Source organism: Hydractinia symbiolongicarpus, chromosome 11 (genome assembly GCF_029227915.1).
Source record: "Hydractinia symbiolongicarpus strain clone_291-10 chromosome 11, HSymV2.1, whole genome shotgun sequence".
Lineage (NCBI taxonomy): Eukaryota > Metazoa > Cnidaria > Hydrozoa > Anthoathecata > Hydractiniidae > Hydractinia > Hydractinia symbiolongicarpus.
In genome coordinates, this window is record NC_079885.1 from 19,749,518 (window position 1) to 19,777,169 (window position 27,652).

Sequence of the window (27,652 nt, forward strand, 5' to 3'; positions counted from 1 at the left end):
AATCAGAGAGTGGTATCACTGCCTCTTATTCCTAAAGTCACGTTAACTGTAAGAGCAACGGTAGTGTTACACTTGTAGCCATGTCTACTGGCATCATCAGATGTGCTATTAAAAATAAGTGAAAGTAAATGAGCCAACTTGTAAATAGGGAAACTTCAGTAAGTTCATGTCTCCGTGGCGCAATTGGTTAGCGCGTTCGGCTGTTAACCGAAAGGTTGGTGGTTCAAGCCCACCCGGGGACGCAATGAACAAATATGTCCATCAGAAGAATCAGAGAGTGCTATCACTGCCTCTTATTCCTAAAGTCACGTTAACTGTAAGAGCAACGGCAGTGTTACACTTGTATCCATGTCTACTGGCATCATCGGATGTGCTATTAAAAATAAATGAAAGTAAATGAGCCAACTTGTAAATAGGGAAACTTCAGTAAACTCATGTCTCCGTGGCGCAAATGGTTAGCGCGTTCGGCTGTTAACCGAAAGGTTGGTGGTTCAAGCCCACCCGGGGACGCAAAGAACAAATTCTTTGATCAGATGAAACAGATAGTGCTACCACTGCTTATGATTCCTAATGTCACGATAATTGTAAAAGCAACGGTAGTTTTAGTCTTGAAACTACGTTTACTTGCATAGTCAGATGTGGTGTTAAAAACATTGAAATTGAATTAGCTAACTAATAAATAGGGATACTTCAGTATGTTTCGTGTCTCCGTGCCGCAATTGGTTAGCGCGTTCGCCTGTCAACTGAAAGGTTGGTGGGTCAAGCGCACCCGGGGAAGCGATGAACAAATTTGTCCATCAGAAGAATCAGAGAGTGCTATCACTGCCTCTTATTCCTAAAGTCACGTTAACTGTAAGAGCAAAGGTAGTGTTACACTTGTAGCCATGTCTACTGGCATCATCAGATGTGTTATTAAAAATAAATGAAAGTAAATGAGCAACCTTGTAAATAGGGAAACTTCAATAAATTCATGTCTCCGTGGCGCAATTGGTTAGCGCGTTCGGCTGTTAACCGAAAGGTTGGTGGTTCAAGCCCACCCGGGGACGCAGTGAATAAATACTTCGATCAGATGAAACAGATAGTGCTACCACTGCTTCTGATTCCTAATGTCACGATAATTGTAAAAGCAACGGTAGTTTTAGTCTTGAAACTACGTTTACCTGCATAGTCAGATGTGCTGTTAAGAACACTGAAATTGAATTAGCTAACTAGTAAATAGGGATACTTCAGTATGTTTCGTGCCTTCGTGTCTCAATTTGTTGGCGCGTTCGGCTGTTAACGGAAAGGTTGGTGGTTCAAGCCCACCCGGGGAAGCGATGAACAAGTATGTCCATCAGAAAAATCAGAGAGTGCTATCACTGCCTCTTATTCCTAATGTGATGTTAACTGTAAGAGCAACGGTAGTGTTACTGTTGTAGCCATGTTTACTGGCATCATCAGATGTGCTATTAGAAATAAATGAAAGTAAATGTGTCAACTTGTAAATAGGAAAACTTCAGTAAGTTTCATGTCTCCGTGCCGCAATTGGTTAGCGCGTTCGGCTGTTAACGGAAAGGTTGGTGGTTCAAAACCACCCGGGGACGCAATGAACAAATACTTCGATCAGATGAAACAGATAGTGCTAACACTGCTTATGATTCCCTATGTCACGATAATTGTAAAAGCAACGGTAGTTTTAGTCTTGAAACTACGTTTACCTGCATAGTCAGATGTGCTGTTAAGAACACTGAAATTGAATTAGCTAACTAGTAAATAGGGATACTTCAGTATGTTTCGTGCCTTCGTGTCTCAATTTGTTGGCGCGTTCGGCTGTTAACGGAAAGGTTGGTGGTTCAAGCCCACCCGGGGAAGCGATGAACAAGTATGTCCATCAGAAAAATCAGAGAGTGCTATCACTGCCTCTTATTCCTAATGTCATGTTAACTGTAAGAGAAACGGTAGTGTTACTGTTGTAGCCATGTTTACTGGCATCATCAGATGTGCTATTAGAAATAAATGAAAGTAAATGTGTCAACTTGTAAATAGGGAAACTTCAGTAAGTTTCATGTCTCCGTGCCGCAATTGGTTAGCGCGTTCGGCTGTTAACGGAAAGGTTGGTGGTTCAAATCCACCCAGGGACGCAATGAACAAATACTTCGATCAGATGAAACAGTTAGTGCTACTACTGCTTATGATTCCCTATGTCACGATAATTGTAAAATCAACGGTAGTTATAGTCTTGAAACTACGTTTACCTGCATAGTCAGATGTGGTGTTAAAAACATTGAAATTGAATTAGCTAACTAGTAAATAGGGATACTTCAGTATGTTTCGTGTCTTAGTGCCGCAATTGGTTAGCGCGTTTGGCTGTTAACGGAAAGGTTGGTGGTTCAAGCCCACCCGGGGAGGCGATGAACAAATATGTCTATCAGAAGAATCAGAGAGTGCTATCACTGCCTCTTATTCCTAATGTCACGTTATTTGTAAGAACAACGGTAGTGTTACTCTTGTAGCCATGTTTACTGGCATCATCAGATGTGCTAATAAAAATAAATGAAAGTAAATAAGCCAACTTTTAAATAGGGAAACTTCAGGAAGTTTCATGTCTCCGTGGCGCAATTGGTTAGCGCGTTCGGCTGTTAACCGAAAGGTTGTTGGTTCAAGCCCACCCGGGGACGCAATGAACAAATACTTCGATCAGATGAAACAGATAGTGCTACCACTGCTTATGATTCCTAATGTCACGATAATTGTAAAAGCAACGGTAATTTTAGTCTTGAAACTACGTTTACCTGCATAGTGAGATGTGGTGTTAAAAACATTGAAATTGAATTAGGTAACTAGTAAATAGGGATACTTTAGTATGTTTCGTGTCTCCGTGCCGCAATTGGTTAGCGCGTTCGGCTGTTAACGGAAAGGTTGGTGGTTCAAACCCACCCGGGGAAGCGATGAACAAATATGTCCATCAGAAGTATCAGAGAGTGCTATCACTGCCTCTTATTCCTAAAGTCACGTTAACTGTAAGAGCAACGGTAGTGTTACACTTGTAGCCATGTCTACTGGCATCATCAGATGTGCTATTAAAAATAAGTGAAAGTAAATGAGCCAACTTGTAAATAGGGAAACTTCAGTAAGTTCATGTCTCCGTGGCGCAATTGGTTAGCGCGTTCGGCTGTTAACCGAAAGGTTGGTGGTTCAAGCCCAGCCGGGGACGCAATGAACAAATATGTCCATCAGAAGAATCGGAGAGTGCTATCACTGCCTCTTATTCCTAAAGTCACGTTAACTGTAAGAGCAACGGCAGTGTTACACTTGTATCCATGTCTACTGGCATCATCCGATGGGCTATTAAAAATAAATGAAAGTAAATGAGCCAACTTGTAAATAGGGAAACTTCAGTAAATTCATGTCTCCGTGGCGCAATTGGTTAGCGCGTTTGGCTGTTAACCGAAAGGTTGGTGGTTCAAGCCCACCCGGGGACGCAAAGAACAAATTCTTTGATCAGATGAAACAGATAGTGCTACCACTGCTTATGATTCCTAATGTCACGATAATTGTAAAACCAACGGTAGTTTTAGTCTTGAAACTACGTTTACCTGCATAGTCAGATGTGGTGTTAAAAACATTGAAATTGAATTAGCTAACTAATAAATAGGGATACTTCAGTATGTTTCGTGTCTCCGTGCCGCAATTGGTTAGCGCGTTCGCCTGTCAACTGAAAGGTTGGTGGGTCAAGCGCACCCGGGGAAGCGATTAACAAATATGTCCATCAGAAGAATCAGAGAGTGCAATCACTGCCTCTTATTCCTAAAGTCACGTTAACTGTAAGAGCAACGGTAGTGTTACACTTGTAGCCATGTTTATTGGCATCATCAGATGTGTTATTAAAAATAAATGAAAGTAAATGAGCCAACTTGTAAATAGGGAAACTTCAATAAATTCATATCTCCGTGGCGCAATTGGTTAGCGCGTTCGGCTGTTAACCGAAAGGTTGGTGGTTCAAGCCCACCCGGGGACGCAGTGAATAAATACTTCGATCAGATGAAACAGATAGTGCTACCACTGCTTCTGACTCCTAATGTCACGATAATTGTAAAAGCAACGGTAGTTTTAGTCTTGAAACTACGTTTACCTGCATAGTCAGATGTGCTGTTAAGAACACTGAAATTGAATTAGCTAACTAGTAAATAGGGATACTTCAGTATGTTTCGTGCCTTCGTGTCTCAATTTGTTGGCGCGTTTGGCTGTTAACGGAAAGATTGGTGGTTCAAGCCCACCCGGGGAAGCGATGAACAAGTATGTCCATCAGAAAAATCAGAGAGTGCTATCACTGCCTCTTATTCCTAATGTGATGTTAACTGTAAGAGCAACGGTAGTGTTACTGTTGTAGCCATGTTTACTGGCATCATCAGATGTGTTATTAGAAATAAATGAAAGTAAATGTGTCAACTTGTAAATAGGGAAACTTCAGTAAGTTTTATGTCTCCGTGCCGCAATTGGTTAGCGCGTTCGGCTGTTAACGGAAAGGTTGGTGGTTCAAAACCACCCGGGGACGCAATGAACAAATACTTCGATCAGATGAAACAGTTAGTGCTACCACTGATTATGATTCCCTATGTCACGATAATTGTAAAAGCAACGGTAGTTTTAGTCTTGAAACTACGTTTACCTGCATAGTCAGATGTGGTGTTAAAAACATTGAAATTGAATTAGCTAACTAGTAAATAGGGATACTTCAGTATGTTTCGTGTCTTAGTGCCGCAATTGGTTAGCGCGTTTGGCTGTTAACGGAAAGGTTGGTGGTTCAAGCCCACCCGGGGAGGAGATGAACAAATATGTCCATCAGAAGAATCAGAGAGTGCTATCACTGCTTCTTATTCCTAATATCACGTTAAGTGTAAGAGCAACGGTAGTGTTACTCTTGTAGCCATGTTTACTGGAATCATCAGATGTGCTATTAAAAATAAATGAAAGTAAATGAGCCAACTTGTAAATAGGGAAACTTCGGTAAGTTTCATGTCTCCGTGGCGCAATTGGTTAGCGCGTTCGGCTGTTAACCGAAAGGTTGGTGGTTCAAGCCCACCCGGGGACGCAATGAACAAATACTTCGATCAGATGAAGCAGATAGTGCTACAACTGCTTATGATTCCTAATGTCACGATAATTGTAAAAGCCACGGTAGTTTTAGTCTTGAAACTACGGTTACCTTCATAGTCAGATGTGGTGTTAAAAACATTGAAATTGAATTAGTTAACTAGTAAATAGGGATATTTCAGTATGTTTCGTGTCTCCGTGCCGCAATTGGTAATGCGTTCGGCTGTTAACGGAAAGGTTGGTGGTTCAAGCCCAAACGGGGAAGCGATGAACAAATATGTCTATCAGAAGAATCAGAGAGTGCTATCACTGCCTCTTATTCCTAATGTCACGTTATTTGTAAGAGCAACGGTAGTGTTACTCTTGTAGCCATGTTTACTGGCATCATCAGATGTGCTATTAAAAATAAATGAAAGTAAATAAGCCAACTTTTAAATAGGGAAACTTCAGTAAGTTTCATGTCTCCGTGGCGCAATTGGTTAGCGCGTTCGGCTGTTAACCGAAAGGTTGTTGGTTCAAGCCCACCCGGGGACGCAATGAACAAATACTTCGATCAGATGAAACAGATAGTGCTAACACTGCTTATGATTCCTAATGTCACGATAATTGTAAAAGCAACGGTAGTTTTAGTCTTGAAACTACGTTTACCTGCATAGTCAGATGTGGTGTTAAAAACATTGAAATTGAATTAGGTAACTAGTAAATAGGGATACTTTAGTATGTTTCGTGTCTCCGTGCCGCAATTGGTTAGCGCGTTCGGCTGTTAACGGAAAGGTTGGTGGTTCAAACCCACCCGGGGAAGCGATGAACAAATATGTCCATCAGAAGAATCAGAGAGTGCTATCACTGCCTCTTATTCCTAAAGTCACGTTAACTGTAAGAGCAACGGTAGTGTTACACTTGTAGCCATGTCTACTGGCATCATCAGATGTGCTATTAAAAATAAGTGAAAGTAAATGAGCCAACTTGTAAATAGGGAAACTTCAGTCAGTTCATGTCTCCGTGGCGCAATTGGTTAGCGCGTTCGGCTGTTAACCGAAAGGTTGGTGGTTCAAGCCCACCCAGGGAGGCAATGAACAAATATGTCCATCAGAAGAATCAGAGAGTGCTATCACTGCCTCTCATTCCTAAAGTCACGTTAACTGTAGGAGGAACGGCAGTGTTACACTTGTATCCATGTCTACTGGCATCATCCGATGTGCTATTAAAAATAAATGAAAGTAAATGAGCCAACTTGTAAATAGGGAAACTTCAGTAAATTCATGTCTCCGTGGCGCAATTGGTTAGCGCGTTCGGCTGTTAACCGAAAGGTTGGTGGTTCAAGCCCACCCGGGGATGCAAAGAACAAATTCTTTGATCAGATGAAACAGATAGTGCCACCACTGCTTATGATTCCTAATGTCACGATAATTGTAAAAGGAACGGTAGTTTTAGTCTTGAAACTACGTTTACCTGCATAGTCAGATGTGGTGTTAAAAACATTGAAATTGAATTAGCTAACTAATAAATAGGGATACTTCAGTATGTTTCGTGTCTCCGTGCCGCAATTGGTTAGCGCGTTCGCCTGTCAACTGAAAGGTTGGTGGGTCAAGCGCACCCGGGGAAGCGATGAACAGATATGTCCATCAGAAGAATCAGAGAGTGCTATCACTGCCTCTTATTCCTAATGTCACGTTAACTGTAAGAGCAACGGTAGTGTTACTGTTGTAGCCATGTTTACTGGCATCATCAGATGTGCTATTAAAATAAATGAAAGTAAATGAGCCAACTTGTAAATAGGGAAACTTCAGTAAGTTTCATGTCTCCGTGGCGCAATTGGTTAGCGCGTTCGGATGTTAACCGAAAGGTTGGTGGTTCAAGCCCACCCGTGGACGCAATGAACAAACACTCCGATCAGATGAAACAGATAGTGCTACCACTGGTTATGGTTCCTAATGTCACGATAATTGTAAAAGCAACGGTAGTTTTAGTCTTGAAACTACGTTTACTGCATAGTCAGATGTGGTGTTAAAAACATTGAAATTGAATTAGCTAACTAATAAATAGGGATACTTCAGTATGTTTCGTGTCTCCGTGCCGCAATTGGTTAGCGCGTTCGCCTGTCAACTGAAAGGTTGGTGGGTCAAGCGCACCCGGGGAAGCGATGAACAAATATGTCCATCAGAAGAATCAGAGAGTGCTATCACTGCCTCTTATTCCTAATGTCACGTTAACTGTAAGAGCAACGGTAGTGTTACTGTTGTAGCCATGTTTACTGGCATCATCAGATGTGCTATTAAAAATAAATGAAAGTAAATGAGCCAACTTGTAAATAGGGAAACTTCAGTAAGTTTCATGTCTCCGTGGCGCAATTGGTTAGCGCGTTCGGATGTTAACCGAAAGGTTGGTGGTTCAAGCCCACCCGTGGACGCAATGAACAAACACTTCGATCAGATGAAACAGATAGTGCTACCACTGGTTATGATTCCTAATGTCACGATAATTGTAAAAGCAACGGTAGTTTTAGTCTTGAAACTACGTTTACTGCATAGTCAGATGTGGTGTTAAAAACATTGAAATTGAATTAGCTAACTAGTAAATAGGGATACTTCAGTATGTTTCGTGTCTTCGTGCCGCAATTGGTTAGCGCGTTCAGGTGTTAACGGAAAGGTTGGTGGTTCAAGCCCACCCATGGAAGCGATGAACAAGTATGTTCATTAGAAAAATCAGAGAGTGCTATCACTGCCTCTTATTGCTATTGTCACGTTAACTGTAAGAGCAACGGTAGTGTTACTCTTTTATCCATGTTTACTGGCATCATCAGATGTGCTATTAAAATAAATGAAAGTAATTGAGCCAACTTGTAAATAGGGAAAGCGGCTGTTAACGGAAAGGTTGGTGGTTCAAACCCACCCGGGAAAGCGATGAACAAGTATGTCCGTCAGAAAAATCAGAGAGTGCTATCACTGCCTCTTATTCCTAATGTCACGTTAACTGTAAGAGCAATGGTAGTGTTACTGTTGTAGCCATGTTTACTGGCATCATCAGATGTGCTATTAAAAATAAATGAAAGTAAATGAACCAACTTCTAAATAGGGAAACTTCAGTAAGTTTCATGTCTCCGTGGCGCAATTGGTTAGCGGGTTCGGATGTTAACCGAAAGGTTGGTGGTTTAAGCCCACCCGGGGACGCAATGAACAAACACTTCGATCAGATGAAACAGATAGTGCTACCACTGCTTATGATTCCTAATGTCACGATAATTGTAAAAGCAACGGTAGTTTTAGTCTTGAAACTACGTTTACCTGCATAGTCAGATGTGGTGTTAAAAACATTGAAATTGAATTAGCTAACTAGTAAATAGGGATACTTCAGTATGTTTCGTGTCTTCGTGCGCAATTGGTTAGCGCTTTCGGCTATTAACGGAAAGGTTGGTGGTTCAAACCCACCCGGGAAAGCGATGAACAAGTATGTCCGTCAGAAAAATCAGAGAGTACTATCACTGCCTCTTATTCCTAATGTCACGTTAACTGTAAGAGCAACGGTAGTGTTACTGTTGTAGCCATGTTTACTGGCATCATCAGATGTGCTATTAAAAATAAATGAAAGTAAATGAGTCAACTTGTAAATAGGGAAACTTCAGTAAGTTTCATGTCTTGTGGCGCAATTGGTTAGCGGGTTCGGATGTTAACCGAAAGGTTGGTGGTTCAAGCCCACCCGGGGACGCAATGAACAAACACTTCGATCAGATGAAACAGATAGTGCTACCACTGCTTATGATTCCTAATTTCACGATAATTGTAAAAGCAACGGTAGTTTTAGTCTTGAAACTACGTTTACTGCATAGTCAGATGTGGTGTTAAAAACATTGAAATTGAATTAGCTAACTAGTAAATAGGGATACTTCAGTATGTTTCGTGTCTTCGTGCGCAATTGGTTAGCGCATTCGGCTGTTAACGGAAAGGTTGGTGGTTCAAGCCCAAACGGGGAAGCGATGAACAAATATGTCCATCAGAAGAATCAGAGAGTGCTATCACTGCCTCTTATTCCTAATGTCACGTTAACTGTAAGAGCAATGGTAGTGTTACTGTTGTAGCCATGTTTACTGGCATCATCAGATGTGCTATTAAAAATAAATGAAAGTAAATGAACCAACTTCTAAATAGGGAAACTTCAGTAAGTTTCATGTCTCCGTGGCGCAATTGGTTAGCGGGTTCGGATGTTAACCGAAAGGTTGGTGGTTTAAGCCCACCCGGGGACGCAATGAACAAACACTTCGATCAGATGAAACAGATAGTGCTACCACTGCTTATGATTCCTAATGTCACGATAATTGTAAAAGCAACGGTAGTTTTAGTCTTGAAACTACGTTTACCTGCATAGTCAGATGTGGTGTTAAAAACATTGAAATTGAATTAGCTAACTAGTAAATAGGGATACTTCAGTATGTTTCGTGTCTTCGTGCGCAATTGGTTAGCGCTTTCGGCTATTAACAGAAAGGTTGGTGGTTCAAACCCACCCGGGAAAGCGATGAACAAGTATGTCCGTCAGAAAAATCAGAGAGTACTATCACTGCCTCTTATTCCTAATGTCACGTTAACTGTAAGAGCAACGGTAGTGTTACTGTTGTAGCCATGTTTACTGGCATCATCAGATGTGCTATTAAAAATAAATGAAAGTAAATGAGTCAACTTGTAAATAGGGAAACTTCAGTAAGTTTCATGTCTTGTGGCGCAATTGGTTAGCGGGTTCGGATGTTAACCGAAAGGTTGGTGGTTCAAGCCCACCCGGGGACGCAATGAACAAACACTTCGATCAGATGAAACAGATAGTGCTACCACTGCTTATGATTCCTAATTTCACGATAATTGTAAAAGCAACGGTAGTTTTAGTCTTGAAACTACGTTTACTGCATAGTCAGATGTGGTGTTAAAAACATTGAAATTGAATTAGCTAACTAGTAAATAGGGATACTTCAGTATGTTTCGTGTCTTCGTGCGCAATTGGTTAGCGCATTCGGCTGTTAACGGAAAGGTTGGTGGTTCAAGCCCAAACGGGGAAGCGATGAACAAATATGTCCATCAGAAGAATCAGAGAGTGCTATCACTGCCTCTTATTCCTAATGTCACGTTATTTGTAAGAGCAACGGTAGTGTTACTCTTGTAGCAATGTTTACTGGCATCATCAGATGTGCTATTAAAAGTAAATGAAAGTAAATAAGCCAACTTTTAAATAGGGAAACTTCAGTAAGTTTCATGTCTCCGTGGCCCAATTGGTTAGCGCGTTCGGCTGTTAACCGAAAGGTTGGTGGTTCAAGCCCACCCGGGGACGCAATGAACAAATTCTTTGATCAGATGAAACAGATAGTGTTACCACTGCTTATGATTCCTAATGTCACGATAATTGTAAAAGCAACGGCAGTTTTAGTCTTGAAACTACGTTTACCAGCATACTCAGATGTGGTGTTAAAAACATTGAAATTAAATTAGCTAACTAATAAATAGGGATACTTCCGTATGTTTCGTGTCTCCGTGCCGCAATTGGTTAGCGCGTTCGCCTGTTAACTGAAAGGTTGTTGGTTCAAGCCCACCCGGGGAGGTGATGAACAAATATGTCTATCAGAAGAATCAGAGAGTGTTATCACTGTCTCTTATTCCTAATGTCACGTCAACTGTAAGAGCAACGGTAGTGTTACTCTTGTAGCCATGTTTACTGGCATCATCAGATGTGCTATTAAAATAAATGAAAGTAATTGAGCCAACTTGTAAATAGGGAAACTTCAGTAACTTTCATGTCTCCGTGGAGCAATTGGTTAGCGCGTTCGGCTGTTGACCGAAAGGTTGGTGGTTCAAGCCCATCCGGGGACGCAATGAACAAATACTTCGATCAGATGAAACAGATAGTGCTACAACTGCTTATGATTCCTAATGTCACGATAATTGTAAAAGCAACGGTAGTTTTAGTCTTGAAACTACGTTTACCTGCATAGTCAGATGTGGTGTTAAAAACATTGAAATTGAATTAGCTAACTAGTAAATAGGGATATTTCAGTATGTTTCGTGTCTCCGTGCCGCAATTGGTGAGCGCGTTCGGCTGTTAACGGAAAGGTTGGTGGTTCAAGCCCAAACGGGGAAGCGATGAACAAATATGTCCATCAGAAGAATCAAAGAGTGCTATCACTGCCTCTTATTCCTAATGTCACGTTATTTGTAAGAGCAACGGTAGTGTTACTCTTGTAGCCATGTTTACTGGCATCATCAGATGTGCTATTAAAAGTAAATGAAAGTAAATGAGCCAACTTGTAAATAGGGAAACTTCAGTAAGTTTCATGTCTCCGTGGCGCAATTGGTTAGCGCGTTCGGCTGTTAACCGAAAGGTTGGTGGTTCAAGCCCACCCGGGGACGCCATGAACAAACACTTCGATCAGATGAAACAGATAGTGCTACCACCACTGCTTATGATTCCTAATGTCACGATAATTGTAAAAGCAACGGTAGTTTTAGTCTTGAAACTACGTTTACTGCATAGTCAGATGTGGTGTTAAAAACATTGAAATTGAATTAGCTAACTAGTAAATAGGGATACTTCAGTATGTTTTGCGTCTTCGTGCGCAATTGGTTAGCGCGTTCGGCTGTTAACGGAAAGGTTGGTGGTTCAAGCCCACCCGGGGAGGCGATGAACAGATATGTCCATCAGAAGAATCAGAGAGCGCTATCACTGCCTCTTATTCCTAATGTCACGTTAACTGTAAGAGCAACGGTAGTGTTACTGTTGTAGCCATGTTTACTGGCATCATCAGATGTGCTATTAAAAGTAAATGAAAGTAAATGAGCCAACTTGTAAATAGGGAAACTTCAGTAACTTTCATGTCTCCGTGGAGCAATTGGTTAGCGCGTTCGGCTGTTGACCGAAAGGTTGGTGGTTCAAGCCCATCCGGGGACGCAATGAACAAATACTTCGATCAGATGAAACAGATAGTGCTACCACTGCATATGATTCCTAATGTCACGATAATTGTAAAAGCAACGGTAGTTTTAGTCTTGCAACTACGTTTACCTGCATAGTCAGATGTGGTGTTAAAAACATTGAAATTGAATTAGCTAACTAGTAAATAGGGATACTTCAGTATGTTTCGTGTCTCCGTGCCGCAATTGGTTAGCGCTTTTGGCTGTTAACGGAAAGGTTGGTGCTTCAAGCCCACCCGGGGAAGCGATGAACAAGTATGTCCATCAGAAAAGTCAGAGAATGCTATCACTGCCTCTTATTCCTAATGTCACGTTAACTGTAAGAGCAACGGTAGTGTTACTGTTGTAGCCATGTTTACTGGCATCATCAGATGTGCTAATAAAAGTAAATGAAAGTAAATGAGCCAACTTGTAAATAGGGAAACTTCAGTAAGTTTCATGTCTCCGTGGCGCAATTGGTTAGCGCGTTCGGCTGTTAACCGAAAGGTTGGTGGTTCAAGCCCACCCGGGGACGCCATGAACAAACACTTCGATCAGATGAAACAGATAGTGCTACCACCACTGCTTATGATTCCTAATGTCACGATAATTGTAAAAGCAGCGGTAGTTTTAGTCTTGAAACTACGTTTACTGCATAGTCAGATGTGGTGTTAAAAACATTGAAATTGAATTAGCTAACTAGTAAATAGGGATACTTCAGTATGTTTCGCGTCTTCGTGCGCAATTGGTTAGCGCGTTCGGCTGTTAACGGAAAGGTTGGTGGTTCAAGCCCACCCGGGGAGGCGATGAACAAATATGTCCATCAGAAGAATCAGAGAGTGCTATCACTGCCTCTTATTCCTAATGTTACGTTAACTGTAAGAGCAACGGTAGTGTTACTGTTGTAGCCATGTTTACTGGCATCATCAGATGTGCTATTAAAAATAAATGAAAGTAAATGAGCCAACTTGTAATAGGGAAACTTCAGTAAGTTTCATGTCTCCGTGGCGCAATTGGTTAGCGCGTTCGGCTGTTAACCGAAAGGTTGGTGGTTCAAGCCCACCCGGGGACGCAATGAACAAACACTTCGATCAGATGAAACAGATAGTGCTACCACTGCTTATGATTCCTAATGTCACGATAATTGTAAAAGCAACGGTAGTTTAAGTCTTGAAACTACGTTTACTGCATAGTCAGATGTGGTGTTAAAAACATTGAAATTGAATTAGCTAACTAGTAAATAGGGATACTTCAGTATGTTTTGTGTCTTCGTGCGCAATTGGTTAGCGCGTTCGGCTGTTAACGGAAAGGTTGGTGGTTCAAGCCCACCCGGGGAGGCGATGAACAAATATGTCCATCAGAAGAATCAGAGAGTGCTATCACTGCCTCTTATTCCTAATGTCACGTTAACTGTAAGAGCAACGGTAGTGTTACTCTTGTAGCCATGTTTACTGGCATCATCAGATGTGCTATTAAAAATAAATGAAAGTAAATGAGCCAACTTGTAAATAGGGAAACTTCAGTAAGTCTCATGTCTCCGAGGCGCAATTGGTTAGCGCATTCGGCTGTTAACCGAAAGGTTGGTGGTTCAAGCCCACCCGGGGACGCAATGAACAAATACTTCGATCTGATGAAACAGTTAGTGCTACCACTGCTTATGATTCCCAATGTCACAATAATTGTAAAAGCGACGGTAGTTTTAGTCTTGAAACTACGTTTACTGCATAGTCAGATGTGGTGTTAAAAACATTGAAATTGAATTAGCTAACTAGTAAATAGGGATATTTCAGTATGTTTCGTGTCTCCGTGCCGCAATTGGTAAGCGCGTTCGGCTGTTAACGGAAAGGTTGGTGGTTCAAGCCCAAACAGGGAAGCCATGAACAAATATGTCCATCAGAAGAATCAGAGAGTGCTATTACTGCCTCTTATTCCTAATGTCAAGTTATTTGTAAGAGCAACGGTAGTGTTACTCTTGTAACCATGTTTACTGGCATCATCAGATGTGCTATTAAAAATAAATGAAAGTAAATAAGCCAACTTTTAAATAGGGAAACTTCAGTAAGTTTCATGTCTCCGTGGCGCAATTGGTTAGCGCGTTCGGCTGTTAACCGAAAGGTTGGTGGTTCAAGTCCACACGGGGACGCAATGAACAAATACTTCGATCAGATGAAACAGGTAGTGCTACCACTGCTTATGATTCCTAATGTCACGATAATTGTAAAAGCAACGGTACTTTTAGTCTTGAAACTACGTTTACCTGCATAGTCAGATGTGGTGTTAAAAACATTGAAATTGAATTAGGTAACTAGTAAATAGGGATACTTTAATATGTTTCGTGTCTCCGTGCCGCAATTGGTTAGCGCGTTCGGCTGTTAACGGAAAGGTTGGTGGTTCAAACACACCCGGGGAAGCGATGAACAAATATGTCCATCAGAAGAATCAGAGAGTGCTATCACTGCCTCTTATTCCTAAAGTCACGTTACCTGTAAGAGCAACGGTAGTGTTAAACTTGTAGCCATGTCTACTGGCATCATCAGATGTGCTATTAGAAATAAATGAAAGTAAATGTGTCAACTTGTAAATAGGGAAACTTCAGTAAGTTTCATGTCTCCGTGGCGCAATTGGTTAGCGCGTTCGGCTGTTAACCGAAAGGTTGGTGGTTCAAGCACACCCGGGGACGCAATAAATAAATACTTCGATCAGATGAAACAAATAGTGCTATTACTGCTTCTGATTCCTAATGTCACGATAATTGTAAAAGCAACGGTAGTTTTAGTCTTGAAACTACGTTTACCTGCATAGTCAGATGTGCTGTTAAGAACACTGAAATTGAATTAGCCTACTAGTGAATAGGGATACTTCAGTAAGTTTCGCGTCTCCGTAGCGCAATTTGTTGGCGCGTTCGGCTGTTAACGGAAAGTTTGGTGGTTCAAGCCCACCCGGGGAAGCGATGAACAAGTATGTCCATCAGAAAAATCAGAGAGTGCTATCACTGCCTCTTATTCCTAATGTCACGTTAACTGTAAGAGAAACGGTAGTGTTACTCTTGTAGCCATGTTTACTGGCATCATCAGATGTGCTATTAGAAATAAATGAAAGTAAATGAGTCAACTTGTAAATAGGGAAACTTCAGTAAGTTTTATGTCTCCGTGGCGCAATTGGTTAGCGCGTTCGGCTGTTAACCGAAAGGTTGGTGGTTCAAGCCCACCCGGGGACGCAATGAACAAATACTTCGATCAGATGAAACAGATAGTGCTACCACTGCTTATGATTCCTAATGTCACGATAATTGTAAAAGCAACGGCAGTTTTAGTCTTGAAACTACGTTTACCTGCATAGTCAGATGTGGTGTTAAAAACATTGAAATTGAATTAGCTAACTAGTAAATAGGGATACTTCAGTATGATTTGTGTCTTAGTGCCGCAATTGGTTAGCGCGTTCGGCTGTTAACGGAAAGGTTGTTGGTTCAAGCCCACCCGGGGAGGCGATGAACAAATATGTCCATCAAAAGAATCAGAGAGTGCTATCACTGTCTCTTATTCCTAATGTCACGTTAACTGTAAGAGCAACGGTAGTGTTACTCTTGTAGCCATGTTTACTGGCATCATCAGATGTGCTATTAAAATAAATGAAAGTAATTGAGCCAACTTGTAAATAGGGAAACTTCAGTAACTTTCATGTCTCCGTGGCGCAATTGGTTAGCGCGTTCGGCTGTTAACCGAAAGGTTGGTGGTTCAAGCCCACCCGGGGACGCAATGAACAAATTCTTTGATCAGATGAAACAGATAGTGTTACCACTGCTTATGATTCCTAATGTCACGATAATTGTAAAAGCAACGGCAGTTTTAGTCTTGAAACTACGTTTACCAGCATACTCAGATGTGGTGTTAAAAACATTGAAATTAAATTAGCTAACTAATAAATAGGGATACTTCCGTATGTTTCGTGTCTCCGTGCCGCAATTGGTTAGCGCGTTCGCCTGTTAACTGAAAGGTTGTTGGTTCAAGCCCACCCGGGGAGGTGATGAACAAATATGTCTATCAGAAGAATCAGAGAGTGCTATCACTGTCTCTTATTCCTAATGTCACGTCAACTGTAAGAGCAACGGTAGTGTTACTCTTTTAGCCATGTTTACTGGCATCATCAGATGTGCTATTAAAATAAATGAAAGTAATTGAACCAACTTGTAAATAGGGAAACTTCAGTAACTTTCATGTCTCCGTGGAGCAATTGGTTAGCGCGTTCGGCTGTTGACCGAAAGGTTGGTGGTTCAAGCCCATCCGGGGACGCAATGAACAAATACTTCGATCAGATGAAACAGATAGTGCTACAACTGCTTATGATTCCTAATGTCACGATAATTGTAAAAGCAACGGTAGTTTTAGTCTTGAAACTACGTTTACCTGCATAGTCAGATGTGGTGTTAAAAACATTGAAATTGAATTAGCTAACTAGTAAATAGGGATATTTCAGTATGTTTCGTGTCTCCGTGCCGCAATTGGTGAGCGCGTTCGGCTGTTAACGGAAAGGTTGGTGGTTCAAGCCCAAACGGGGAAGCGATGAACAAATATGTCCATCAGAAGAATCAAAGAGTGCTATCACTGCCTGTTATTCCTAATGTCACGTTATTTGTAAGAGCAACGGTAGTGTTACTCTTGTAGCCATGTTTACTGGCATCATCAGATGTGCTATTAAAAGTAAATGAAAGTAAATGAGCCAACTTGTAAATAGGGAAACTTCAGTAAGTTTCATGTCTCCGTGGCGCAATTGGTTAGCGCGTTCGGCTGTTAACCGAAAGGTTGGTGGTTCAAGCCCACCCGGGGACGCAATGAACAAACACTTCGATCAGATGAAACAGATAGTGCTACCACTGCTTATGATTCCTAATGTCACGATAATTGTAAAAGCAACGGTAGTTTAAGTCTTGAAACTACGTTTACTGCATAGTCAGATGTGGTGTTAAAAACATTGAAATTGAATTAGCTAACTAGTAAATAGGGATACTTCAGTATGTTTTGTGTCTTCGTGCGCAATTGGTTAGCGCGTTCGGCTGTTAACGGAAAGGTTGGTGGTTCAAGCCCACCCGGGGAGGCGATGAACAAATATGTCCATCAGAAGAATCAGAGGGTGCTATCACTGCCTCTTATTCCTAATGTCACGTTAACTGTAAGAGCAACGGTAGTGTTACTCTTGTAGCCATGTTTACTGGCATCATCAGATGTGCTATTAAAAATAAATGAAAGTAAATGAGCCAACTTGTAAATAGGGAAACTTCAGTAAGTTTCATGTCTCCGAGGCGCAATTGGTTAGCGCATTCGGCTGTTAACCGAAAGGTTGGTGGTTCAAGCCCACCCGGGGACGCAATGAACAAATACTTCGATCCGATGAAACAGTTAGTGCTACCACTGCTTATGATTCCCAATGTCACAATAATTGTAAAAGCGACGGTAGTTTTAGTCTTGAAACTACGTTTACTGCATAGTCAGATGTGGTGTTAAAAACATTGAAATTGAATTAGCTAACTAGTAAATAGGGATATTTCAGTATGTTTCGTGTCTCCGTGCCGCAATTGGTAAGCGCGTTCGGCTGTTAACGGAAAGGTTGGTGGTTCAAGCCCAAACAGGGAAGCCATGAACAAATATGTCCATCAGAAGAATCAGAGAGTGCTATTACTGCCTCTTATTCCTAATGTCAAGTTATTTGTAAGAGCAACGGTAGTGTTACTCTTGTAACCATGTTTACTGGCATCATCAGATGTGCTATTAAAAATAAATGAAAGTAAATAAGCCAACTTTTAAATAGGGAAACTTCAGTAAGTTTCATGTCTCCGTGGCGCAATTGGTTAGCGCGTTCGGCTGTTAACCGAAAGGTTGGTGGTTCAAGTCCACACGGGGACGCAATGAACAAATACTTCGATCAGATGAAACAGGTAGTGCTACCACTGCTTATGATTCCTAATGTCACGATAATTGTAAAAGCAACGGTACTTTTAGTCTTGAAACTACGTTTACCTGCATAGTCAGATGTGGTGTTAAAAACATTGAAATTGAATTAGGTAACTAGTAAATAGGGATACTTTAGTATGTTTCGTGTCTCCGTGCCGCAATTGGTTAGCGCGTTCGGCTGTTAACGGAAAGGTCGGTGGTTCAAACACACCCGGGGAAGCGATGAACAAATATGTCCATCAGAAGAATCAAAGAGTGCTATCACTGCCTCTTATTCCTAATGTCACGTTATTTGTAAGAGCAACGGTAGTGTTACTCTTGTAGCCATGTTTACTGGCATCATCAGATGTGCTATTAAAAGTAAATGAAAGTAAATGAGCCAACTTGTAAATAGGGAAACTTCAGTAAGTTTCATGTCTCCGTGGCGCAATTGGTTAGCGCGTTCGGCTGTTAACCGAAAGGTTGGTGGTTCAAGCCCACCCGGGGTCGCAATGAACAAACACTTCGATCAGATGAAACAGATAGTGCTACCACTGCTTATGATTCCTAATGTCACGATAATTGTAAAAGCAACGGTAGTTTAAGTCTTGAAACTACGTTTACTGCATAGTCAGATGTGGTGTTAAAAACATTGAAATTGAATTAGCTAACTAGTAAATAGGGATACTTCAGTATGTTTTGTGTCTTCGTGCGCAATTGGTTAGCGCGTTCGGCTGTTAACGGAAAGGTTGGTGGTTCAAGCCCACCCGGGGAGGCGATGAACAAATATGTCCATCAGAAGAATCAGAGGGTGCTATCACTGCCTCTTATTCCTAATGTCACGTTAACTGTAAGAGCAACGGTAGTGTTACTCTTGTAGCCATGTTTACTGGCATCATCAGATGTGCTATTAAAAATAAATGAAAGTAAATGAGCCAACTTGTAAATAGGGAAACTTCAGTAAGTTTCATGTCTCCGAGGCGCAATTGGTTAGCGCATTCGGCTGTTAACCGAAAGGTTGGTGGTTCAAGCCCACCCGGGGACGCAATGAACAAATACTTCGATCTGATGAAACAGTTAGTGCTACCACTGCTTATGATTCCCAATGTCACAATAATTGTAAAAGCGACGGTAGTTTTAGTCTTGAAACTACGTTTACTGCATAGTCAGATGTGGTGTTAAAAACATTGAAATTGAATTAGCTAACTAGTAAATAGGGATATTTCAGTATGTTTCGTGTCTCCGTGCCGCAATTGGTAAGCGCGTTCGGCTGTTAACGGAAAGGTTGGTGGTTCAAGCCCAAACAGGGAAGCCATGAACAAATATGTCCATCAGAAGAATCAGAGAGTGCTATTACTGCCTCTTATTCCTAATGTCAAGTTATTTGTAAGAGCAACGGTAGTGTTACTCTTGTAACCATGTTTACTGGCATCATCAGATGTGCTATTAAAAATAAATGAAAGTAAATAAGCCAACTTTTAAATAGGGAAACTTCAGTAAGTTTCATGTCTCCGTGGCGCAATTGGTTAGCGCGTTCGGCTGTTAACCGAAAGGTTGGTGGTTCAAGTCCACACGGGGACGCAATGAACAAATACTTCGATCAGATGAAACAGGTAGTGCTACCACTGCTTATGATTCCTAATGTCACGATAATTGTAAAAGCAACGGTACTTTTAGTCTTGAAACTACGTTTACCTGCATAGTCAGATGTGGTGTTAAAAACATTGAAATTGAATTAGGTAACTAGTAAATAGGGATACTTTAGTATGTTTCGTGTCTCCGTGCCGCAATTGGTTAGCGCGTTCGGCTGTTAACGGAAAGGTCGGTGGTTCAAACACACCCGGGGAAGCGATGAACAAATATGTCCATCAGAAGAATCAGAGAGTGCTATCACTGCCTCTTATTCCTAAAGTCACGTTACCTGTAAAAGCAACGGTAGTGTTAAACTTGTAGCCATGTCTACTGGCATCATCAGATGTGCTATTAGAAATAAATGAAAGTAAATGTGTCAACTTGTAAATAGGGAAACTTCAGTAAGTTTCATGTCTCCGTGGCGCAATTGGTTAGCGCGTTCGGCTGTTAACCGAAAGGTTGGTGGTTCAAGCACACCCGGGGACGCAATAAATAAATACTTCGATCAGATGAAACAAATAGTGCTATTACTGCTTCTGATTCCTAATGTCACGATAATTGTAAAAGCAACGGTAGTTTTAGTCTTGAAACTACGTTTACCTGCATAGTCAGATGTGCTGTTAAGAACACTGAAATTGAATTAGCCTACTAGTGAATAGGGATACTTCAGTAAGTTTCGCGTCTCCGTAGCGCAATTTGTTGGCGCGTTCGGCTGTTAACGGAAAGTTTGGTGGTTCAAGCCCACCCGGGGAAGCGATGAACAAGTATGTCCATCAGAAAAATCAGAGAGTGCTATCACTGCCTCTTATTCCTAATGTCACGTTAACTGTAAGAGAAACGGTAGTGTTACTCTTGTAGCCATGTTTACTGGCATCATCAGATGTGCTATTAGAAATAAATGAAAGTAAATGAGTCAACTTGTAAATAGGGAAACTTCAGTAAGTTTTATGTCTCCGTGGCGCAATTGGTTAGCGCGTTCGGCTGTTAACCGAAAGGTTGGTGGTTCAAGCCCACCCGGGGACGCAATGAACAAATACTTCGATCAGATGAAACAGATAGTGCTACCACTGCTTATGATTCCTAATGTCACGATAATTGTAAAAGCAACGGCAGTTTTAGTCTTGAAACTACGTTTACCTGCATAGTCAGATGTGGTGTTAAAAACATTGAAATTGAATTAGCTAACTAGTAAATAGGGATACTTCAGTATGATTTGTGTCTTAGTGCCGCAATTGGTTAGCGCGTTCGGCTGTTAACGGAAAGGTTGTTGGTTCAAGCCCACCCGGGGAGACGATGAACAAATATGTCCATCAAAAGAATCAGAGAGTGCTATCACTGTCTCTTATTCCTAATGTCACGTTAACTGTAAGAGCAACGGTAGTGTTACTCTTGTAGCCATGTTTACTGGCATCATCAGATGTGCTATTAAAATAAATGAAAGTAATTGAGCCAACTTGTAAATAGGGAAACTTCAGTAACTTTCATGTCTCCGTGGAGCAATTGGTTAGCGCGTTCGGCTGTTGACCGAAAGGTTGGTGGTTCAAGCCCATCCGGGGACGCAATGAACAAATATTTCGATCAGATGAAACAGATAGTGCTACCACTGCTTATGATTCCTAATGTCACGATAATTGTAAAAGCAACGGTAGTTTTAGTCTTGAAACTACGTTTACCTGCATAGTCAGATGTGGTGTTAGAAACATTGAAATTGAATTAGCTAACTAGTAAATAGGGATACTTCAGTATGTTTCGTGTCTCCGTGCCGCAATTGGTTAGCGCTTTTGGCTGTTAACGGAAAGGTTGGTGGTTCAAGCCCGCCCGGGGAAGCGATGAACAAGTATGTCCATCAGAAAAGTCAGAGAATGCTATCACTGCCTCTTATTCCTAATGTCACGTTAACTGTAAGAGCAACGGTAGTGTTACTCTTGTAGCCATGTTTACTGGCATCATCAGATGTGCTATTAGAAATAAATGAAAGTAAATGTGTCAACTTGTAAATAGGGAAACTTCAGTAAGTTTCATGTCTCCGTGGCGCAATTGGTTAGCGCGTTCGGCTGTTAACCGAAAGGTTGGTGGTTCAAGCACACCCGGGGACGCAATAAATAAATACTTCGATCAGATGAAACAAATAGTGCTATTACTGCTTCTGATTCCTAATGTCACGATAATTGTAAAAGCAACGGTAGTTTTAGTCTTGAAACTACGTTTACCTGCATAGTCAGATGTGCTGTTAAGAACACTGAAATTGAATTAGCCTACTAGTGAATAGGGATACTTCAGTAAGTTTCGCGTCTCCGTAGCGCAATTTGTTGGCGCGTTCGGCTGTTAACGGAAAGTTTGGTGGTTCAAGCCCACCCGGGGAAGCGATGAACAAGTATGTCCATCAGAAAAATCAGAGAGTGCTATCACTGCCTCTTATTCCCAATGTCACGTTAACTGTAAGAGAAACGGTAGTGTTACTCTTGTAGCCATGTTTACTGGCATCATCAGATGTGCTATTAGAAATAAATGAAAGTAAATGAGTCAACTTGTAAATAGGGAAACTTCAGTAAGTTTTATGTCTCCGTGGCGCAATTGGTTAGCGCGTTCGGCTGTTAACCGAAAGGTTGGTGGTTCAAGCCCACCCGGGGACGCAATGAACAAATACTTCGATCAGATGAAACAGATAGTGCTACCACTGCTTATGATTCCTAATGTCACGATAATTGTAAAAGCAACGGCAGTTTTAGTCTTGAAACTACGTTTACCTGCATAGTCAGATGTGGTGTTAAAAACATTGAAATTGAATTAGCTAACTAGTAAATAGGGATACTTCAGTATGATTTGTGTCTTAGTGCCGCAATTGGTTAGCGCGTTCGGCTGTTAACGGAAAGGTTGTTGGTTCAAGCCCACCCGGGGAGGCGATGAACAAATATGTCCATCAAAAGAATCAGAGAGTGCTATCACTGTCTCTTATTCCCAATGTCACGTTAACTGTAAGAGCAACGGTAGTGTTACTCTTGTAGCCATGTTTACTGGCATCATCAGATGTGCTATTAAAATAAATGAAAGTAATTGAGCCAACTTGTAAATAGGGAAACTTCAGTAACTTTCATGTCTCCGTGGCGCAATTGGTTAGCGCGTTCGGCTGTTGACCGAAAGGTTGGTGGTTCAAGCCTATCCGGGGACGCAATGAACAAATACTTCGATCAGATGAAACAGATAGTGCTACCACTGCTTATGATTCCTAATGTCACGATAATTGTAAAAGCAACGGCAGTTTTAGTCTTGAAACTACGTTTACCTGCATAGTCAGATGTGGTGTTAAAAACATTGAAATTGAATTAGCTAACTAGTAAATAGGGATACTTCAGTGTGCTTTGTGTCTTAGTGCCGCAATTGGTTAGCGCGTTCGGCTGTTAACGGAAAGGTTGGTGGTTCAAGCCCACCCGGGGAGGCGATGAACAAATATGTCCATCAGAAGAATCAGAGAGTGCTATCACTGTCTCTTATTCCTAATGTCACGTTAACTGTAAGAGCAACGGTAGTGTTACTCTTGTAGCCATGTTTACTGGCATCATCAGATGTGCTATTAAAATAAATGAAAGTAATTGAGCCAACTTGTAAATAGGGAAACTTCAGTAACTTTCATGTCTCCGTGGAGCAATTGGTTAGCGCGTTCGGCTGTTGACCGAAAGGTTGGTGGTTCAAGCCCATCCGGGGACGCAATGAACAAATATTTCGATCAGATGAAACAGATAGTGCTACCACTGCTTATGATTCCTAATGTCACGATAATTGTAAAAGCAACGGTAGTTTTAGTCTTGAAACTACGTTTACCTGCATAGTCAGATGTGGTGTTAGAAACATTGAAATTGAATTAGCTAACTAGTAAATAGGGATACTTCAGTATGTTTCGTGTCTCCGTGCCGCAATTGGTTAGCGCTTTTGGCTGTTAACGGAAAGGTTGGTGGTTCAAGCCCGCCCGGGGAAGCGATGAACAAGTATGTCCATCAGAAAAGTCAGAGAATGCTATCACTGCCTCTTATTCCTAATGTCACGTTAACTGTAAGAGCAACGGTAGTGTTACTGTTGTAGCCATGTTTACTGGCATCATCAGATGTGCTACTAAAAATAAATGAAAATAAATGAGCCAACTTGTAAATAGGGAAACTTCCGTAAGTTTCATGTCTCCGTGGCGCAATTGGTTAGCGCGTTCGGCTGTTAACCGAAAGGTTGGTGGTTCAAGCCCACCCGGGGACGCAATGAACAAACACTTCGAACAGATGAAACAGATAGTGCTACCACTGCTTATGATTCCTAATGTCACGATAATTGTAAAAGCAACGGTAGTTTTAGTCTTGAAACTACGTTTACTGCATAGTCAGATGTGGTGTTAAAAACATTGAAATTGAATTAGCTAACTAGTAAATAGGGATACTTCAGTATGTTTCGTGTCTTCGTGCGCAATTGGTTAGCGCGTTCGGCTGTTAACGGAAAGGTTGGTGGTTCAAGCCCACCCGGGGAGGCGATGAAAAAATATGTCCGTCAGAAGAATCAGAGAGTGCTATCACTGCCTCTTATTCCTAATGTCACGTTAACTGTAAGAGCAACGGTAGTGTTACTCTTGTAGCCATGTTTACTGGCATCATCAGATGTGCTATTAAAAATAAATGAAAGTAAATGAGCCAACTTGTAAATAGGGAAACTTCAGTAAGTTTCATGTCTCCGTGGCGCAATTGGTTAGCGCGTTCGGCTGTTAACCGAAAGGTTTGTGGTTCAAGCCCACCCGGGGACGCAATGAACAAATACTTCGATCAGATGAAACAGGTAGTGCTACCACTGCTTATGATTCCTAATGTCACGATAATTGTGAAAGCAACGGTACTTTTAGTCTTGAAACTTCGTTTACCTGCATAGTCAGATGTGGTGTTAAAAACATTGAAATTGAATTACGTAACTAGTAAATAGGGATACTTTAGTATGTTTCGTGTATCCGTGCCGCAATTGGTTAGCGCGTTCGGCTGTTAACGGAAAGGTTGGTGGTTCAAACACACCCGGGGAAGCGATGAACAAATATGTCCATCAGAAGAATCAGAGAGTGCTATCACTGCCTCTTATTCCTAAAGTCACGTTACCTGTAAGAGCAACGGTAGTGTTACACTTGTAGCCATGTCTACTGGCATCATCAGATGTGCTATTAGAAATAAATGAAAGTAAATGTGTCAACTTGTAAATAGGGAAACTTCAGTAAGTTTCATGTCTCCGTGGCGCAATTGGTTAGCGCGTTCGGCTGTTAACCGAAAGGTTGGTGGTTCAAGCCCACCCGGGGACGCAATGAACAAATACTTCGATCAGATGAAACAGTTAGTGCTACAACTGCTTATGATTCCTAATGTCACGATAATTGTAAAAGCAACGGTAGTTTTAGTCTTGAAACTACGTTTACCTGCATAGTCAGATGTGGAGTTAAAGACATTGAAATTGAATTAGCTAACTTGTAAATAGGGAAACTTCAGTAAATTTCATGTCTCCATGGCGCAATTGGTTAGCGCGTTCGGCTGTTAACCGAAAGATTGGTGGTTCAAGCCCACCCGGGGACGCAATGAACAAATATCTCGATCAGATCAAACAGATAGTGCTACCATTGCTTATGATTCCTAATGTCACGATAATTGTAAAAGCAACGGTAGTTTTAGTCTTGAAACTACGTTTACCTGCATAGTCAGATGTGGTGTTAAAAACATTGAGATTGAATTAGCTAACTAGTAAATAGGGATATTTCAGTATGTTTCGTGTCTCCGTGCCGCAATTGGTAAGCGCGTTCGGCTGTTAACGGAAAGGTTGGCGGTTCAAGCCCAAACGGGGAAGCGATGAACAAATATGTCCATCAGAAGAATCAGAGAGTGCTATCACTGCCTCTTATTCCTAATGTCACGTTATTTGTAAGAGCAACGGTAGTGTTACTCTTGTAGCCATGTTTACTGGCATCATCAGATGTGCTATTAAAAATAAATGAAAGTAAATAAGCCAACTTTTAAATAGGGAAACTTCAGTAAGTTTCATGTCTCCGTGGCGCAATTGGTTAGCGCGTTCGGCTGTTAACCGAAAGGTTGGTGGTTCAAGCCCACCCGGGGACGCAATGAACAAATACTTCGATCAGATGAAACAGATAGTGCTACCACTGCTTATGATTCCTAATGTCACGATAATTGTAAAAGCAACGGTATTTTTAGTCTTGAAACTACGTTTACCTGCATAGTCAGATGTGGTGTTAAAAACATTGAAATTGAATTAGGTAACTAGTAAATAGGGATACTTTAGTATGTTTCGTGTCTCCGTGCCGCAATTGGTTAGCGCGTTCGGCTGTTAACGGAAAGGTTGGTGGTTCAAACCCACCCGGGGAAGCGATGAACAAATATGTCCATCAGAAGAATCAGAGAGTGCTATCACTGCCTCTTAATCCTAAAGTCACGTTAACTGTAAGAGCAACGGTAGTGTTACACTTGTAGCCATGTCTACTGGCATCATCAGATGTGCTATTAAAAATAAATGAAAGTAAATGAGCCAACTTGTAAATAGGGAAACTTCAGTAAATTCATGTCTCCGTGGCGCAATTGGTTAGCGCGTTCGGCTGTTAACCGAAAGGTTGGTGGTTCAAGCCCACCCGGGGACGCAATAAATAAATACTTCGATGAGATGAAACAAATAGTGCTATTACTGCTTCTGATTCCTAATGTCACGATAATTGTAAAAGCAACGGTAGTTTTAGTCTTGAAACTACGTTTACCTGCATAGTCAGATGTGCTGTTAAGAACACTGAAATTGAATTAGCCTACTAGTGAATAGGGATACTTCAGTAAGTTTCGCGTCTTCGTAGCGCAATTTGTTGGCGCGTTCGGTTGTTAACGGAAAGTTTGCTGGTTCAAGCCCACCCGGGGAAGCGATGAACAAGTATGTCCATCAGAAAAATCAGAGAGTGCTATCAATGCCTCTTATTCCTAATGTCACGTTAACTGTAAAAGCAACGGTAGTGTTACTCTTGTAGCCATGTTTACTGGCATCATCAGATGTGCTATTAGAAATAAATGAAAGTAAATGAGTCAACTTGTAAATAGGGAAACTTCAGTAAGTTTCATGTCTCCGTGGCGCAATTGGTTAGCGCGTTCGGCCGTTAACCGAAAGGTTGGTGGTTGAAGCCCACCCGGGGACGCAATGAACAAATTCTTTGATCAGATGAAACAGATAGTGCTACCACTGGTTATGATTCCTAATGTCACGATAATTGTAAAAGCAACGGTAGTTTTAGTCTTGAAACTACGTTTACCTGCATAGTCAGATGTGGTGTTAAAAACATTGAAATTGAATTAGGTAACTAGTAAATAGGGATACTTCAGTATGTTTCGTGTCTCCGTGCCGCAATTGGTTAGCGCGTTCGGCTGTTAACGGAAAGGTTGGTGGTTCAAGCCCACCCGGGGAAGCGATGAACAAATATGTCCATCAGAAGAATCAGAGAGTGCTATCACTGCCTCTTATTCCTAATGTCACGTTAACTGTAAGAGCAACGGTAGTGTTACTGTTGTAACCATGTTTGCTGGCATCATCAGATGCGCTATTAAAAATAAACGAAAGTAAATGAGATAACTTGTAAATAGGGAAACTTCAGTAAGTTTCATGTCTCCGTGGCGCAATTGGTTAGCGCGTTCGGCTGTTAACCGAAAGGTTGGTGGTTCAAGCCCACCCGGGGACGCAATGAACAAACACTTCGATCAGATGAAACAGATAGTGCAACCACTGCTTATGATTCCTAATGTCATGATAATTTTAAAAGCAACGGTAGTTTTAGTCTTGAAACTACGTTTACGGCATAGTCAGATGTGGTGTTAAAAACATTGAAATTGAATTAGCTAACTAGTAAATAGGGATACTTCAGTATGTTTCGTGTCTTCGTGCCGCAATTGGTTAGCGCGTTCGGCTGTTAACGGAAAGGTTGGTGGTTCAAGCCAACCCGGGGAGGCGATGAACAAATATGTCCATCAGAAGAATCAGAGAGTGCTATCACTGCCTCTTATTCCTAATGTCACGTTAACTGTAAGAGCAACGGTAGTGTTGCTCTTGTAG

General features: G+C 41.4%; 22 non-coding genes across 22 annotated transcripts; all 22 read left to right on the forward strand.

Moving 5' to 3' along the window:
• The first annotated feature begins 168 nt into the window (after positions 1 to 168).
• Trnan-guu (transfer RNA asparagine (anticodon GUU)) lies at positions 169 to 242 on the forward strand. Its single transcript has one exon. It is a non-coding gene; the product is annotated as a tRNA-Asn (tRNA).
• Positions 243 to 436: 194 nt separating this feature from the next.
• Trnan-guu (transfer RNA asparagine (anticodon GUU)) lies at positions 437 to 510 on the forward strand. Its single transcript has one exon. It is a non-coding gene; the product is annotated as a tRNA-Asn (tRNA).
• A 462-nt stretch (positions 511 to 972) lies between these two features.
• Trnan-guu (transfer RNA asparagine (anticodon GUU)) lies at positions 973 to 1,046 on the forward strand. The gene has a single exon. It is a non-coding gene; the product is annotated as a tRNA-Asn (tRNA).
• A 1,537-nt stretch (positions 1,047 to 2,583) lies between these two features.
• On the forward strand, positions 2,584 to 2,657 carry Trnan-guu (transfer RNA asparagine (anticodon GUU)). Its single transcript has one exon. It is a non-coding gene; the product is annotated as a tRNA-Asn (tRNA).
• Positions 2,658 to 3,387: 730 nt separating this feature from the next.
• On the forward strand, positions 3,388 to 3,461 carry Trnan-guu (transfer RNA asparagine (anticodon GUU)). Its single transcript has one exon. It is a non-coding gene; the product is annotated as a tRNA-Asn (tRNA).
• A 462-nt stretch (positions 3,462 to 3,923) lies between these two features.
• On the forward strand, positions 3,924 to 3,997 carry Trnan-guu (transfer RNA asparagine (anticodon GUU)). Its single transcript has one exon. It is a non-coding gene; the product is annotated as a tRNA-Asn (tRNA).
• A 1,000-nt stretch (positions 3,998 to 4,997) lies between these two features.
• Trnan-guu (transfer RNA asparagine (anticodon GUU)) lies at positions 4,998 to 5,071 on the forward strand. Its single transcript has one exon. It is a non-coding gene; the product is annotated as a tRNA-Asn (tRNA).
• Positions 5,072 to 5,533: 462 nt separating this feature from the next.
• Trnan-guu (transfer RNA asparagine (anticodon GUU)) lies at positions 5,534 to 5,607 on the forward strand. The gene has a single exon. It is a non-coding gene; the product is annotated as a tRNA-Asn (tRNA).
• Positions 5,608 to 6,337: 730 nt separating this feature from the next.
• On the forward strand, positions 6,338 to 6,411 carry Trnan-guu (transfer RNA asparagine (anticodon GUU)). The gene has a single exon. It is a non-coding gene; the product is annotated as a tRNA-Asn (tRNA).
• A 4,971-nt stretch (positions 6,412 to 11,382) lies between these two features.
• Positions 11,383 to 11,456, forward strand: Trnan-guu (transfer RNA asparagine (anticodon GUU)). Its single transcript has one exon. It is a non-coding gene; the product is annotated as a tRNA-Asn (tRNA).
• Positions 11,457 to 12,457: 1,001 nt separating this feature from the next.
• Positions 12,458 to 12,531, forward strand: Trnan-guu (transfer RNA asparagine (anticodon GUU)). Its single transcript has one exon. It is a non-coding gene; the product is annotated as a tRNA-Asn (tRNA).
• Positions 12,532 to 12,994: 463 nt separating this feature from the next.
• On the forward strand, positions 12,995 to 13,068 carry Trnan-guu (transfer RNA asparagine (anticodon GUU)). Its single transcript has one exon. It is a non-coding gene; the product is annotated as a tRNA-Asn (tRNA).
• A 2,071-nt stretch (positions 13,069 to 15,139) lies between these two features.
• Positions 15,140 to 15,213, forward strand: Trnan-guu (transfer RNA asparagine (anticodon GUU)). The gene has a single exon. It is a non-coding gene; the product is annotated as a tRNA-Asn (tRNA).
• Positions 15,214 to 15,675: 462 nt separating this feature from the next.
• On the forward strand, positions 15,676 to 15,749 carry Trnan-guu (transfer RNA asparagine (anticodon GUU)). Its single transcript has one exon. It is a non-coding gene; the product is annotated as a tRNA-Asn (tRNA).
• A 999-nt stretch (positions 15,750 to 16,748) lies between these two features.
• Trnan-guu (transfer RNA asparagine (anticodon GUU)) lies at positions 16,749 to 16,822 on the forward strand. Its single transcript has one exon. It is a non-coding gene; the product is annotated as a tRNA-Asn (tRNA).
• Positions 16,823 to 20,501: 3,679 nt separating this feature from the next.
• Positions 20,502 to 20,575, forward strand: Trnan-guu (transfer RNA asparagine (anticodon GUU)). The gene has a single exon. It is a non-coding gene; the product is annotated as a tRNA-Asn (tRNA).
• Positions 20,576 to 22,111: 1,536 nt separating this feature from the next.
• On the forward strand, positions 22,112 to 22,185 carry Trnan-guu (transfer RNA asparagine (anticodon GUU)). The gene has a single exon. It is a non-coding gene; the product is annotated as a tRNA-Asn (tRNA).
• A 1,535-nt stretch (positions 22,186 to 23,720) lies between these two features.
• On the forward strand, positions 23,721 to 23,794 carry Trnan-guu (transfer RNA asparagine (anticodon GUU)). Its single transcript has one exon. It is a non-coding gene; the product is annotated as a tRNA-Asn (tRNA).
• Positions 23,795 to 24,792: 998 nt separating this feature from the next.
• On the forward strand, positions 24,793 to 24,866 carry Trnan-guu (transfer RNA asparagine (anticodon GUU)). The gene has a single exon. It is a non-coding gene; the product is annotated as a tRNA-Asn (tRNA).
• Positions 24,867 to 25,597: 731 nt separating this feature from the next.
• On the forward strand, positions 25,598 to 25,671 carry Trnan-guu (transfer RNA asparagine (anticodon GUU)). Its single transcript has one exon. It is a non-coding gene; the product is annotated as a tRNA-Asn (tRNA).
• A 462-nt stretch (positions 25,672 to 26,133) lies between these two features.
• Trnan-guu (transfer RNA asparagine (anticodon GUU)) lies at positions 26,134 to 26,207 on the forward strand. Its single transcript has one exon. It is a non-coding gene; the product is annotated as a tRNA-Asn (tRNA).
• Positions 26,208 to 27,207: 1,000 nt separating this feature from the next.
• Positions 27,208 to 27,281, forward strand: Trnan-guu (transfer RNA asparagine (anticodon GUU)). Its single transcript has one exon. It is a non-coding gene; the product is annotated as a tRNA-Asn (tRNA).
• The last annotated feature ends 371 nt before the right edge of the window (positions 27,282 to 27,652 follow it).